The sequence below is a fragment of the Terrapene carolina genome, unplaced genomic scaffold (genome assembly GCF_002925995.2).
Source record: "Terrapene carolina triunguis isolate 2854851 unplaced genomic scaffold, T_m_triunguis-2.0 Scaffold68, whole genome shotgun sequence".
NCBI classification, from domain to species: domain Eukaryota; kingdom Metazoa; phylum Chordata; order Testudines; family Emydidae; genus Terrapene; species Terrapene triunguis.
In genome coordinates, this window is record NW_020664419.1 from 42,391,174 (window position 1) to 42,408,171 (window position 16,998).

The window sequence follows — 16,998 nt, forward strand, 5'->3', positions numbered from 1 at the left end:
CCACTATAACCCCTAGATCCCTTTCTGCCGTACTCCTTCCTAGACAGTCTCTTCCCATTCTGTATGTGTGAAACTGATTTTTTCTTCCTAAGTGGAGCACTTTGCATTTGTCTGTGTTAAACTTCATCCTGTTTAACTCAGACCATTTCTCCAATTTGTCCAGATCATTTTGAATTATGACCCTGTCCTCCAAAGCAGTTGCAATCCCTTCCAGTTTGGTATCATCCGCAAACTTAATAAGCGTACTTTCTATGCCAATATCTAAGTCATTAATGAAGATATTGAACAGAGCCGGTCCCAAAACAGACCCCTGCGGAACCCCACTCGTTATGCCTTTCCAGCAGGATTGGGAACCATTAATAACAACTCTCTGAGTACGGTTATCCAGCCAGTTATGCACCCACCTTATAGTAGCCCCATCTAAATTGTATTTGCCTAGTTTATCAATAAGAATATCATGTGAGACCGTATCAAATGCCTTACTAAAGTCTAGGTATACCACATCCACAGCTTCTCCCTTATCCACAAGACTTGTTATCCTATCAAAGAAAGCTATCAGATTGGTTTGACACGATTTGTTCTTTACAAATCCATGCTGGCTGTTCCCTATCACCTTACCACCTTCCAAGTGTTTGCAGATTCTAAGGATGGGATTTGGAGCCCCGTGGCTTCCAAGGCTGGGATCTCAGCTGCTGTACTTCAACATTCTACAAATGCAATCTTGCCAAAATGTTGTGCATGTCTTTCCTCGGGTATATCTTCATTCACTTCAGTAGGCTCCTCGGTCTTACAAAGCACACTCTAAAAACTGTCAGATATAGTGAAAAAGAAAGAATAAGAAATAAGCACAAGTAAATACACCAATGGACTCTCAAATCTCATTATTTACATTCAGAAAAAGAAAAGGGGACCTGCCCCTTCTCTCTACACTTTCATTACTGAACACACTTAAGCAACCAGGACAACCTGTTACAGAAACTGCAAAACATAACAAATCAGATCAAAACAAAAAACAGGCAGTGTGAGTTAGGTAGGAGGAATCCTGGGGACTATCCAGTGCCACAAGGTCAATCTGCCCTGATCTTCCCCAAACTCTGAATCTGAAATGTTGATGACAGAGAGTATTCCAGAAAGTATTGATAGAAAAAAAGAAGAGTTGTGGGGGACAATGAGAAGGATTAAACAATGCTAAAATCTTGGGTGATCTCTCAAAAATCAATGATCATCTTCTGATGTATACAATTTACCATATCACAGATATAAGTAACAGAAACAGTTGGAAACTGAGCAATGGAGAAATTAGGCAGAAAAGCGGGAGGGGGGGAGGGGGAATACCTACTGTAGAGATCAATTACTCTCCCAAAGGAAATGGTGGAAGCCCCACACAGCAAAGAACAAGTCTTCACTGGAAGGAGGATGAACAACAGAACCTCTCTCCTTCAAATCCCACCTCCAGTACCACTTCTTTCCAAGGTTTCTCTACTGGGGTGAAACGAGTAGGAGTCGCTCTGGCTCAAGCAATGAGCCTGTTAGAAAGGCATATTTCTGTTATGCTTTGTCAATGAATATGGACAATTTTCTCTGTAACACCCCCAAAAAAACACCCCTAGCATGAAATCTTGGCCCATTGAAGCCAATGAGAATGTTGCTAATAACTTCAAGGGGGACAGGATTTCATCCCTAGCATTTGACTACTATAGGCTTATTAACAAATATAAAACAAAACATCGATGTGCCAGATGCTAAATCTCTGTGTGCTAGGTGTGCCCCTGCTGGTCTGCAGCACATGCAAACTAAGAAGGTCATGTGGTACTATCAAGAAGTAGACTAACTTCCACCATCCTGGCCACAGGACCTACTGTGGTAAAAAGCCCACTCTGTCCGGGTTGTGGTGCAACTTAGATCTTCCTCCAGACCAGAAGAACCGCCACCAATGGAAGGCAGTAGTGCAAATACCACCTGTGTATTCACTAAATGGTTGTCTAATAGCATGTGTTTAGCCACATCTGTCAGCTACATCAGAGAACCTGCCAAATGTTCCATTTGGGAATTTTATGGAGATGTGCAACATTCCTTGGAAGGCTTTAGATCCATACACTAATGAATAAATTATAAGAAGATATAATTATGGTAGTTTCATCTCTGACAGATATAATTTTGCTCCAGTATTATCTAAGCACATGTAGGGAAGTTACTGTTTTCCTCAGACCAGCACTCTAAGATTTCAAGAGAAAAGAAGCAACTCTAAATATTTGTGAAAAGTGACATATTTGGTAAATATTGCCCCAGATAATTATTCAGATTATCCATTGGGACCTCAACAGAAATGTGTTTCAGATAATGCTACTACTGTATATTCACAGACCAGATGATGATGTGTTTGCTGTCAGTTACAAAAGTATTTTGAATCCAGTCAAAAGTATCTTGACTAAATAAAAAAAATGCTAAAATCAGACTCTAGATACAGGGATAGTTACTGGCAGAATACTATCCATGTGTATCTGCAGATGTCACCCATAGTCAAAACCACAAACATAGAGCACAGTCCTGAAGTTTTCAGTCAGGTCCAGCTTGTCTCCTGTGTGCAAGAGGGTGTGTGTGAGAAGGCCACTCCCCCTCCTTTTCTTTCACATGCACACACACACCTGTGCAGCAGTCAAGCATAACTGTAGTCCAGGTGTAGATCCTGTTCTCTCCAGGGTACAGGTATTGCTTCTTTCATTCACTCAGTAAGACACAAGATTCCCAACAGGTCCCATGGCCCCCACAAAATGGTCAACAGATCTTTGCAGCTAAATAGGTGTATCACAATGTAGACCCTTCTGTGCTCCAGAGAACTGAGGATGAATGCTTTCCAATGCTCCTTTTAGGCAGTACATTTCAGCACTACGCCAACAAAAAACTGAACCCTAATAATCACTCAGGCACGTGCTAGAAAATTTAGGGTGGAATTTTCAAAGGGCTCAGAGGACTTAGATGCCCAACTTTCATTGAAGATCAATAGGAGATGGATGCCTTAGTCCCCTTTCAAAGTTTTAGCCTGTACAATTCAGCAGTACATCCCTATTCAACAAAGTATTTAAGCACTTGAGTAACTTAATCATGTGTGTAAACCCCATTAACTTCAATAGGACTCACACATATGCTTAAGTGCTTTTCTGAACTGGTTTCTTTGATCCTGATCCAGCAAAGCACTTAAGCATGCTTATCTTTAAGTATACCTCTACTCCCACTGACTTCAATGGGCCTAACTTTCATGCTTAAAGTTAAGCACATGCTTAAACACTTTGCTGAATCATGGCCTTTTAAATAACACAATGGTCCAAATTCATCTGTGGTGTGACTCCAGTTAAATCAATGGATTTAATGCAGAGGCCTATGGTCCAATATATTCTGAAGGCAAAAATAAAAAATAAAAATAAAAATGTCCATTGGTTTAGAAATGCTAAATATTCTAAATCATAAAATTAAACACAATTTAAATGAATGGAATGCTATAAAATATGTTTTAAATTAAAGACCCAATTCAGGAAGTACTTAAGCATGTGCCTTACTTTAAACACATGCATACTTCTATTGAAGTCAACAGGACTATTCACATGCTTAACTTTAGGCATGTGCTTTAAGTACCCTAATGACTCAGGGCCCAGGTATATAAATCCTCTTTCATGTATTAAATTAAGTAAAATCCTTTAGAATTCTTAAATCATGTTGCTTTGCCTAAGAAATCCGAAGTGCTGCTCTACTCTGATGGTTATATGTTCACAATAAATCCAGGCACAAAAATCAATAGAAATATTTAAGCTTGTGATGCTGAAGGAGTGTCCTCTGGAAAAAGATCAAATGTTAAACAATTGAATCTCATATCACTATGGCACATTATTACTATAGGCAAAGAATTGTTGACATTCATATTTATTAATCTTTTTTTCAGAAGAGTATGAAAACAGTTGGCAAATAAAATATATGTGATTTATTTTATGACATCTATTTGTTCTAGATTTTCTGGGCTTCTCCACTGTTATGCAAATGGATGTGAATACGTTTATATAAAGTATGTTGTGTAAGCAACTTACTAATTGGTCAGATATTTCAAATTTTATACAAGTAGTTTGTTTCACAAAAAAAGAATTATGCAAGGAAACTAAATAGATTCAATAAAAAAATTAATGAGGTCATAGGGATATGTTTTGTTTATGCAAGATGCCACAACTATATGCTAAATATATCATAGGTTTATGTTATCATAACAATGTGTCATTCCCAGCTATTCATCTATGCTACAGAGTACTGCATGTATATTTAATATTCCTCAGAAAGACCATAAGGCTTATTTACATTTTCTATAGGTATTGAGGTTTTAAGGATATTTTAATATTGGGCTCTAACTCTCTACTGTCAGAATGCTGTAAAGTAAGTAAAAAAGATTAAGCAATGATCTAAGCTTAGTCAAATCTATGTTCCGAATGCCAATAATGATGATTTGCCCTTAACAAAGACAGTTTCTAAAACGGTCATTCTTCAACTTCACAACACTGTGCACTCCTCACTTCATACAGAAAAATATTTGAAGAGGAGCTGAATATTATATACAACATATGTGATGGCATGTGTTCCAATCATTTTAACAGCAAACCATAAGGTTAAAGAAAGTATATACACCAAGATGAACAAATGGTTTCTTAGTTGTAAGAGTAATCCTTTTTAAATAAATCTGGCATTTAGCTGAAAAATTACTGCTAGAAACTTGCAATATCTAGAGTAAAGTGATTTTATTTACTTTTAACATATAGTTAAAAGCTTGGAAACTGTTAATCATTTTTCTCTACTTCACTATAATATCTGCATTTTAGTCACAGGACAAAGTGTCATTGATTTGTTTTGTTTGTTTGTTTGTTTGTTTTCACCATCTTGCATTGTGGAAAGAACAAAGTTTGCATAAATTTAATTTTGATTATTAACAGGAAATTGGTCACAACAACTAGGGAAAATTGTGAAAATTAGTGTGCACAAGGTCTAAAAGAACAAAGCACGGACATTATTATCATTTAGAATCTATGAACTGAAATGTATTTTTAAAGACAAAGTTAATGCCGCCCTTTGAAATACTTGTGTTAAAATAAAAAACACAACTTTAATAGATGACAGACATAGGTACTATCTGAAGAATTACAGCTTAGAAAATTAATAAAAATAGTATCTAAAACAGTATTAGTAAGATATGAAGCTCATTCATTAATGGTCTCTGTGATAATATATCACTGAAAATGTTGCATGAAGGACAGTCTTTGATAGGATTATGTACAGTATAATAGCAAGATATTGAAATTAAAATTCACTGAGAAGATACATCTTGTGAACTGAAGGGTAAGAAGATAATAATGGTAACATTAATAATAATAAATAACAAGTATAAAATGATTCACATAAATAGAATTTCCATCAGCAATCATTATTGTAATTATGGGAATGATAAAGTAATAATCTACCATAAATAGCTAATCTTTATTGATTCACTATTTAATTTCTTTTTTAAAAAAAGCCTTTAGAATTGCTGTCAATAACAATAATGTGTACAAGGGGGGAAAGTTATACAGAGCATAAATGGTAATAAAACAGTATTGCATAATCTGTTTCTAAAGAACCATTTGAAGATATTTATATTCTTTGGTGCAAGAAAAGAAAAAAATATTCCTAAAAGAATTTCCCCACTTATTTAATGAACGCTGTAGGATTTATTTTAACACATGGATCTGGGGGTTCCAAAGGCATGCTGGGAAAATTCAGAAAGTTCGGTATCTGGCTTTTTATTCACAACCTTCTCCAAGGTTGGAATTGTTCTTCATCAATGGCATCTAGGAAGAAAAGACAGACCATCAGCAGTCTGACCTACAGCAGCCCTAGGGGCTATTCCACCGCCACCAGCAAAGTTAGCACTAAAGGCAACTAAAAGGGCAAGCAAGGGGCCAGATAAGAAAAATAGCAAGGAACTAACTATTACTGTTAGGAAATATATTCCAGAATTTAGCATATGGGTCCTTCAACTGCCAAACAAACATTCTGCTTGGTAGTGGGAATTAATTCTAATGCTAAAGCAGATAAAAGAGAAAGGGTCAGAAGGATCTTAAAGAGTATTTAACACTGGGAGCTGACAAGATACACTGGCATAGTACTGTTGAAATTAGAGTCCGGTTTTAATTCCCTTTGGATTTGTAGCAGAACTTATGGAAAAAGCTTACGTTGTGTCTGAAAAAAATACATTATTATGAAGAGAGAGACAGTTTTCATTCATTAGGTTTTCATTTTTTATTTTTTCTTCACCACCATAATGATGCCTTTTCTTAATTAATAGATATACATGGCCCTTGAGCCTGCAAACATTTAAATGTCTTTTCAGCCTGTTTTTAAGTTAAGAAGGAGTTGATTCATAAAAGAATATTACTTCTATGATATATAGCATTTTCACAAGTGTGCTATGTGTTGTAAGACAATGCAACGTATAAGAGCCCCAATTCTAAAAACACGTAGGCAGGTGAATACCTATGTAAATAGTCCCTTTGAACTTAATGGGCCTATTCATTTGAGAAAAATTACTTACCTACATATGTGTATGGATCCTTACTGTGAAAACATGCAAGAATGTATGGACAGTGTAATACATTAAAAAGGAAGTGGCAACTAACAAAAACAATTAAGGGACAGAAATGCTAGAACTCTCGTGGGAAAATAACAACATGCACCCAGTGCTAGTCTATCTCCCTCTCACAGTTTAAATTCATGTCCTTCCAGTGATGGCATCACACCAGGCAGGCATTAAGACGAGAACAAATGATCATTGCTGCACTCCAAGTATTTGGTGTCCAAGTAGACTGTACTGCACATGCAAAGTTGTGGGCACAAAAATGGAGGCCTGGTTAAAGTCGAGATGGAAATTTGCCCCTGAGAACATTGCATTATTTCTTGTAAGCTGTATAAGAAACATATTAAAAAGAGTTGCTGTTCATGTGAGTTTAACTGGCAATAATTTGAAATATTTGATATGCTCAGAAGTTCAACAAAGGGACACTGCACCTTTAGGACAGACGTCGATGATATGGTTTCCATGTAATAAAAAGCAAAATGTTTTATTAGCATGAAAACTAACCAGAAGTATGCAATACTTAACATTGTTGTTTTGTTTTTGTTTTTAGAAAGAACATCTCACAACCCACCCCTATCCAAGAGGGGCCGGATGACACATGGTGCAGAGTATTGACAGATGTGGGATATGTCTAGATATGTCTAACGGCACAGAAAAAATTCCATATGGGAGAGATTTAAAAGATTTGCACTAGGTAGTTTAAAGAGAAGATGAGTAATAGGACACGATACATATTTATAAAATAATGTATGATATAGAGAATATATATACGGAAGTCCTATTTACCCTTTCTCGTGACATTAGAACAAAGAGACCCCAATGAAATTAACAAGCAAGACATTTGAAAATAATAAAAAGAAATACTTATTTTTCATAGCCTGCACTTAACCTGTGGAACTCATTGCCGCGAGATATTATTGCAGCTTAACAGGATTCAAAATAGAAGTAAGCATTTATAATACCAACTCCCATAGTTACATTAGACAGGACAAAACATTTTATGGAATATAAAACTTCATGCATTAAGACATAAAGTAGCCAACTGCCTGGGTTTAGGAAGAAACTTTTCCAAACTCCATTAGGAAAGTTGCATATAATTGCTTATTAAGTGGTTTCTTGCACCTTTCTCCTCAAAAGCATGTAGTATTGGCCAATCTTGGAAATAGGATCATGGACTAGCTGGACTGTGAGAATTCTATATTCCTTTGATATTAATAGTTTGCTTTGATTTTCCACAGACACAAACCAAGATGGACTAATTTGACTTCATCCTCTAACAACCAGGTTCTTCTTTTAATTGTTATTGGTATTTTATCCACTTAATTGCTCATCTTCCCTGAGTAAGGCATTTGGGACTAACACCTTTGTGACATTTGTGTGTGCCAAATTTGTGGGATGGCTCTGATAATTATTCATTAATCATGACTATATGGATAATTCTACAGCCAGAGACCCTGCAAATAGTACGTGCCTATAACAGGGCTGTCCTGAGTCAGACTTCTTGAATGTTATTTCCATTTGAGGAATTTTGATAAGTTTGTTTCCCCCTAACTTGAGTTTGCATATCTCTAATATTACCAATGTGTACCTGAAGCTGACCCTTCTTTTCAGGTAGTGCATTCATTGCTGTGGATGGGGAAGTCTAAGGATTGGGAGCCAGTCAGACCTAAAAAGGAAAAGAGCTAATGGATTGCTTTAAAAAATTGAAAAAATATGTGAATAAGTATGTGAGATTATACACACTGTAAATGGGGCATGCAATCTTAAAAGAATAAAGCCGTAAAATTCTGCTGTTTAGCCTATTGTTAATTAGATCATTTAAATATATTAAAAAATAACTACTGAATTTAAACTGTTCCCTTTTCTATACTTTAGTTCTCTTGATGATTTCTTGTAAAAGTAAAATGATCTCACTGTTATTTGATCGCTCTACACTTTAGTCGAGATGCATTGTATAAAATATAATGCAGTACAGATGTCAAACCAAGAACTAAATAGCTTATATTTCTAAAGAACCATGAAAAAATATTAACACTATAGAAACAATGGTTCGGTAATTACTTTTTGCTGTGGAATCGGGTTAGGCATTTATCCTTATAGATCCCTAATACACTTAAAGTCAGCTCTGCCCCTGTGGTCCTTTTACCTTTGTTGATAAATGTATTGCACAGGATAGCTTGTATGACCACTACAGTATTTGAGGTCATGCTAGGCTGTTAGCACAAATGGTGTGAACAATAGTTTATATGCCACTTAACTCCTTGGGAGAAACAGTTAACCTTGCCAGAGAGGACAGATCAGTCATGTATAGTTATTAAAGTCTAAAAGGTTTTGTTATACTCTGAAATACTTTTATAAAAGTACAGTACTCTTCTGGTATTAGCTTTCCCAAGCAGGAAAGCAACAAAGCAAACAATCATCTTTAGTATCTTTATGAAAAGGGTATTCAAAGTTAAAAAAAAAAGTTTTCACAGATGTGTCTCACTCAACACACCTGCATTGCAGAAGCTTCAAATACATTTTATGTTACTTCATCATTAGACTTCCTGGTGCCTAAATTCCACCAAATTAACAATATAGAAACCTATAGCTCTGAGAGATACAGTTTATGAAAGATTTTTTTTGGTGGCCATAGCACTAAAGTCCAAACACAAATGAAAGTGGATCATTTTGATTATAAATTTCAAAAAACATCTTAATATCCTCTAATTGACTGAGCTGTCTGTAACACTGATGGCCCTTATCGTTCCTAGACATCATTTACAATTAACTAAAGAAAGTACCTTGAAATCAATTTTAATCCCCATAGTCACTCATGGATGGGGAGGGCACAGTGAGCAAGGAAAAATGGAATAGAGTAGGAATTTTACTATGGACCTATCTCCATCTGAAGAACAGAAATTGGCAATGAGACTGACATTAAAATCATCAACTACATTTTAATGATGTAATAACGTAGCCACACTACTATGTATTGTGAGCCAATGACTCTATTAAGTTAAACAATCTAAGCAGGGCTGGCTATGAGACCTCCAAGGAACACCAACGTACCACCGGAAATGGTGCTGGTGATTCAGTCGGTGGCACTTTTCATTCTAAGACAGTACTGAAGAAAGGGGCCTCTTGCAGGTGAAATATAAACATAAAAGTCCTCACCACTTGGTATCATTCAAGATTCCATGGCACTTTTGGCCCATAGGAATGCTGGGGCCATAGGGAACCTCTGGATGACACAAAGGGAGGTTGTAGCAGCTACTCAGCTTCTGTATGCCCTGCAGAAAGTGCATCCTCTAGGCAGTTTGTCTTCTTGTTGCCCCTAATGAGGGCTGTGCCTAACTGGTACAATTGAACCCTGTATGAAGACCACTTTACCACAACTGAAATGTAGCCACCTATGGGATGACTCACAGCAGCTGTGCAGTTATGTACAGCAATGGTACACAGTAGTTTTAGGAGAAGAAGTAATAAAGAATACCATTTCCCACATGCATGTGGGAAAATATATCTTAAGGGGTAAGCTGTAGCAAAAATCTGTTTCTAGATGGTTAGTAAACTACATAAATTCATGTACACATTTACTTATATGTCAGCATTTTGTTATTAAGAACTGATACACCAGGAAGGAAGTGAAATATATTTTCCATTTATTTAAGAGTAGGGAAGGGAAAAAAAGAAAAAGAAAAAAAGAAAGAGAGACTTTTACCACCACTGCCTATTTAAATCTTCTAACTGGCAAAATTAAACCATGTCTCTTTATTTATTTATTGTACTTGTAAAAAGATTAATGGGGATGTGATTCCTTCAGGCTTTTACATATAACCCCGTCACACAAAGAACAAAATTATACAGTGCGGCAAACTAACTAAATTAGCTACATTTATTTAAATAACCGCTATGGAGGAAACAATAAATCAACAAAAATCCTCACAAAAATGTGTTTACAAAGTGTCTTGTAATTTGTTTTAGCAAGGACACAGATTTTTAGCTCTTAGCTAAGCTTCCTTCTAACAGTCTATTATCATATCAACTGTTAATGAGTGTTTGCTATAGAAAGCATCAGATTTCTTGCAACCAAAATTATTTGTAACTTCCACCGTATTGTCCTCTAAGACATGGCTGCCCTCCCAACATGAAATAGATTTTCCTAATAAACATTTTTTCAAAGGTTTCTAAAAACTTGGTAGACAATCAAAATTAAATGACAGAGCTTTGCTAAATCAGAAAAAGAGGTTATTTGAATGGTCATAATCATGCAATTATCTCATCTTCACTGAATTTCAAAGGGCTCTATCTATATCTAGTCCTATATCAGGAGTAAGTGAGTAGGGGGAGCTCTAATGCTGAACCTGTGATGTATTCATAAATCAGTACTTTCAGAGCCTGTCATGGGCTCCATAATGAGGGTCATTATTCAGGCAGAGTGTCAAAACTACTATCAAAGGACCTTCTCAGAATCACAATCATTCTGTTTCTTGTTAAATAAGCAATGTAGTACACAAAAATGGCAAACAAGAAGCAGGTCAATTTGATACAGTATGAGGGCACAGAGACCTCTAGAGTAATTTACCCTCTGGGAATTCTGATGGCTTGTGAGATAAATTATATACACCCTCAGAAAAGATTAATGGTAATAAAATCCCTGGAATATTTTCAGAAAAAAAGTCCATATGTATGTACGGTAACTTCAGTAACAAAGAAGACATTTTCTAAAGACATTTTAACAACTGTGAGTAGCTCTATGGAAAGCTCCTAAATCTTATTAGCAAATTGGCAGCACTCAGTGGCAGTGCCATATTTCGATTTTCTGAGAGAGTTTATTTCAAAAACCCGACAGCTTTCCTATGTCAAACAGAAGGGGGTTAAAAAAAAAAAGGAAGAAACACTCATTCATTGCCAAAAATAGATTCCATGAGATGTACATTTATTGATCTCATTTTATTACAGGCAATAACAGATGCAACAACAGAAACTATTAACAAAATGTCACATGGGCATTTGACCAGACACGGTAAACTTAAATTATTTAAAATTGACTGAGATCAAGCCTAAGTACTCAGCACTCTCTATGTCTCTATGAAACCAATGGGAGTTGAGGAGGTTCAAAGCTTCACTAGCTCGGGCTTCAGCAGTACTCTATTTGTCCACCTCATACAAAAATATCACACACTGTTCATATGCATATAGACAGGTTTCAGAGTAGCAGCCGTGTTAGTCTATATCCACAAAAAGAACAGGAGTACCAGTGGCACCTTAGAGACTAACAAATTTATGCATCCGATGAAGTGGGCTGTAGCCCACGAAAGCTTATGCTCAAATAAATTTGTTAGTCTCTAAGGTGCCACAAGTACTCCTGTTCTCATATGCATATAGCCACCTATGTACGTTCACATATAGTATATGGCCAAGATTTTCAAATATAGGTGCAGAAAGTTAGGTTCTTAAGTCTAAAGTTCAGCTCCTACATGGCGATCCATACAGGCTTATCCCTCTGAACAAGCAGAGCTGCATTTACTTCAATGGGGCTTTCCCATGGCTGCAAGGGTCAACAGTACCGAACAAGCAGCACAATGCAGACCAGCATCTAAATTAGATTGCTAATTTTTAAAAGTGGTTTCAATGGAAGTGTATGGGTGCTCAGTACTTTTGAAAATCAGGCCACTTAAGTAATCCCCACGTAAGAATTTAGGAGACTAACTTTAGTCACTAATTGTTTAATATCTTGGCCACACGTGGATGTTGGTGTGCAGTGTTTGCATTCTGTGGAAAACTCAGCAATCATTGCATTCAACAAAAAGTATATACAAAATATTGCTCAAAGAAATGGAAGCTTGGTTCTTATCAAGGTGAGCAGTAGTTTAAAAAAGAGTCACACTAAATTCCTCATAAATTCCTCAGCTTCACTTTACCAAACTGAATTTTGTGTGACAATCAATCCTACCCTGACCAGACTTATTGTTTAAGTAAATTTGTATCTGCGGAATAATCAAAAGCAAACCAATTATATTCAGGCATCTTTTTTATCCATCTGTTTGGATATAACTGTCTATTAAATGGTGTTTGCATATGAGGCAATGTTCTATTGTATGCATAGATACTCAATTATTTAGATTATACATTTGAATAAACTGTGCAGTTAAAGGAATACCCGTGTAATGTAGGACAATTACATTTTCTATCACAGTTTATAGGTTATTAAACTAATATTAATTTGGCCCACACTACTGGATATAGGATCCTAACCTTCACCTATGAAAGTTCTTTTGTTTATTTGCATGTTTCTACCTCTACAATTAGCAGCCATTGTTAGTCACTTCAAATGATATCAAATTATGTAAAATAGTCACAGCAAAAAGGTCACATGAATAGAGACCACCAAAAATTAATTTCACCAAAGTGTGTACATTAAAATGTAGGCTAGCTTAATGCAATTGTAAAAATCTTAGCTATTTATGATGGGCCTCCAGTTTTATCTATAAGAAAATTCCCATTATTTTTAAAGTTTCTTTTTCTGACTAGTAGAAGAAAACAACATGTAATTCTATGACATCATGTGAATAAATAGTTCATCGTCCAGCAAATCAGAGTGGCTCCAAAGGGGAATCCAGTTGTTTTTCTATTAAAATAGAGAAGAAGTCAAGTAATACTCAACACATAGAAATCAGCCAATTCCTACATTCTCTGAAACATCAGTTTTCAGTTACTCATTATGCTGAACACTACTGAGTGCCAAAAAACAAAAACCTACAGCCTCAACATTTAGGCAGCACAGGGCTTTCCACTGACTTCAGTGAGCATTGGATCTGCCATAGGATTGTGATTTGGTAGTGTTTTCCATCCACTTTGCACAGATATAAATGACTACAAAATGCAGTGGAGAATCAGGCCTTCTATCTGTGTGTATATATATATATATACTAAAAAAAAAGTCATCATAGAATCAGAATATTAGGGTTGGAAGAGACCTCAGGAGGTCATCTAGTCCAATCCCTTGCTCAAAGCAGGACCAACACCAACCTAAATCATCCCAGCCAAGGCTTTGTCAAGCCGGGCCTTAAAAACCTCTAAGGATGGAGATTCCACCACCTCCCTAGGTAACCCATTCCAGTGCTTCACCACCCTCCTAGTGAAACAGTGTTTCCTAATATCCAATCTAGGTCTCCCTCACTGCAACTTGAGAACATTGCATCTTGTTCTGTCATCTGTCACCACTGAGAACAGCCTAGCTTCATCCTCTTTGGATCCCTCCCTTCAGGTATTTGAAGCCTGCCATCAAATCCCCCCTCACTCTTCTCTTCTGCAGACTAAATAACCCCAGTTCCCTTAGCCTCTCCTCATAAATCATGTGCCCCAGACCCCTAATAATTTTTGTTGCCTTCCTCTGGACTCTCTCCAATTTGTCCACATCCCTCCTGAAGTGGGGGGACCAAAACTGGACACAATACTCCAGGTGTGGCCTCACCAGTGCTGGATAGAAGGGAATAATCATTTCCTTCGATCTGCTGGCAATGCTCCTACTAATACAACCCAATATGCCATTGGCCTTCTTGGCAACAAGGGCACACTGCTGACTCATATCCAGCTTCTCGTCCACTGTAATCCCCAGGTCTTTTTCTGCAGAACTGCTGCTTAGCCAGTCGGTCCCAAGCCTGTAGCAATGTGTGGGATTCTTCCTTCCTAAGTGCAGAACTCTACACTTGTCCTTGTTGAACTTCATCAGATTTTTTTTGGCCCAATCCTCCAATTTGTCTAGGTCAATCATTCTTTTGTTTGTGTGTGATAGTGCTTGTATACATTAGTTTATAATTTTAAGTTAATCAAAGTAACGTTAAAGAAACAAGAACATCTCATCCTTTATCAAAATATCCCAAGCACTGAAATATTGCAAGGATTGCTGTTATGTTTTCTTTTATGAAAAAATGTAGGATTGCAGGTCTGTAGCTTCTTATCAATGAGAAATCATTTGGGGGTTGTTCAATGCATAACCTGAATGTGGTATTCAGGAACCAGTTTATTTGGCTACCAAAATCATAACCCTTCTTAGCTAAACCTCAGCTATGGCTGAAGATATTTTGCCACTTAATTCTTTATTTTTTGTTTGTGTTTTTATTACAATGTTGCCTGAAAGAAAATGCCCTTCTAAGTGAATTTACAGGTTACATGCAGGAAATACAGACTAACTGTGAGCCTGAGTCTTCTCCACTGCAAAACCATACCCTACTAATGAAAAAATAAATGTTCACTATACAATTACTTTCAAAATGTGATTGTGAAGGTATAGTATTGATGATTCTGCACTTGTGCACTTGTTGTATGTTTGTAACAGCATTACAGCTATTTAAGATGATATGTTAGTGATACCCACGCTGAAACTGTAGAGCTACATGTTGTCTTTTAGGGACCCATTTGCAACTTCTTTGAAGTCCTCTACTCTGATTGTATCTCCTCTCCCTCATCGCTGACAGTGTGAACGGAATGCTAATCACAAGAGCACAGTCCTTAGGCTTCACAGCATGGACAGCTGAGCATAGGGACTGACACCACTTGAATAACTCTGTTCATCACTACAGCCAGGAGGGGGAAAGAGAGGAAATACTGCACCGAATGACATCACACCGAGCCACATACACAAGGCAGGATGGCCGTGTGCTTCCTAACATAGTCAGGCAGTCACAAGCAGTGGTGGATTTAGTTAGTGGGGCCCAGTGAGCAGCTGCATTTTCGCCCCTCCTTGGGACCCAGCCACGAAAAAGAACATTCTCTCTTATCTCCCCCCAGTTTTTCATTCTTTTTTTCTTCATCCTCCTCCTATATTATAAGTAATAGGAAGTAAATGAAAATAAAGTGAGGTACCTTGATTGGGACAGACGGTTGGGGTGCAGGAGGCAGTGTGGGGGTCAGGCTCTGGGAGGGAGTTTGGGTGCAGGGTGTGGGCTCTGGGCTGGGGCAGGAGTGTAGGAGGGGGTGTGGGTGTCGGGTTCTGGGCTGGGGAAGAGGTGTGGGAGGGGGTGAGGGGTGCAGGCTCTGGGAGGAAGTTTGGGTGCAGGGTGCAGGCTCTAGGCTGGGGCAGGGGGTTGGGGTGCGGCAGAGGTCAGGGAGGGCAGCACTTATCTCAGGCGGCACGGCTCCCAAAGTGACCGGCACACACACTCCTCTGGCAGCGGCTCCTAGGCGGGCGGGGGTGGGGCAGAGGGTCTCTGCATGCCGCTGCCCACAGGTGCCGCCCCCACAGCTCCCATTGGCCGCAGTTTCCAGCCAATGGGAGCTGCAGAGTCAGTGCTCGGGGCGGGGGCAATGTGCGCAGACACCCCCAGGGGCTGCAAGGACATGCCGGCCACTTCCGGGAGCGGCACAGTGCAGAGGGACAGAGGCAGCACAGGCAGGGAGCTGCCTTAGCCCTGCTGCTGGCACGTCTCTGCGCACCCCTTGGGGGGTGGGGGGCAGCAGGTCTCCATGTGCTGCCTGGGGCAGAGGCAGTGCACGGAGCCACCTCCCCACACCAGGGGCACACAGAGATGTGCCAGCAGCCGGCTGCTTCCGGGAGCGGCGTGGGGCCACCGGCCATGGAATGCAGGCAGCCTGCCTGTCTGAGCCCTGCTGAGCCGCCGGCCGGGACTCAGGGGCAGGTTGTCAGATGAGATTTCTCCTGCATTTTGGGGGGCCCTCCTGTCATTGGGGGCCCTGTGCCACCGCACTGTTTGTTTCATGGTAAATCTGCCTCTGGTCACGAATATCTTACTTGTAAGTAAGCTGCAGCCTCTGTACTTCAGGAGGCAGAGTGAGACCAGGGATATAAAATTTAAACTACAATTCTCTTTATTAGTTACATAACAAGATGACTTCTACAGACTCTGAGACTGCAGACCCCGAGTGTTCCTGAATTAGATGAGAGACCCCTTCCACGGGGAGACCCTCTGGTGACTATACAACTAATTTTAAAGAGACAGTACCACAGTATACCCACACAGGTATCCCTGGCATTGCTTTGCCACAGATGATGATGTTTATATGTCATGAAACAGGTCAAAGCAACGTGACATCACAGTGTAAATATGGCAAAGCTATGCCTGGAAGACCCACAGCAAATAATTTGAGGGGCTCTGTAAGTCCACTCAGTGCTGAAGTAGCTTTACAAGGTGCAGTATTGCTAATATTTCATAGAGACCATAAAAGAAGAGAAATAATCCCAGATCAGTGAAATGGCATAACAACATATATATGTGAAAAATGGTATTGTAAGCATAGCAGAAGGTATATTGAATACATGAAAAGCCTTTCAAAGACTAGCAAATCTTACTCTGGAGTTCTGAGCACAGGTTTTTAACTTTCCACATTAATTTACCCATTGAAAATCAAGTCTA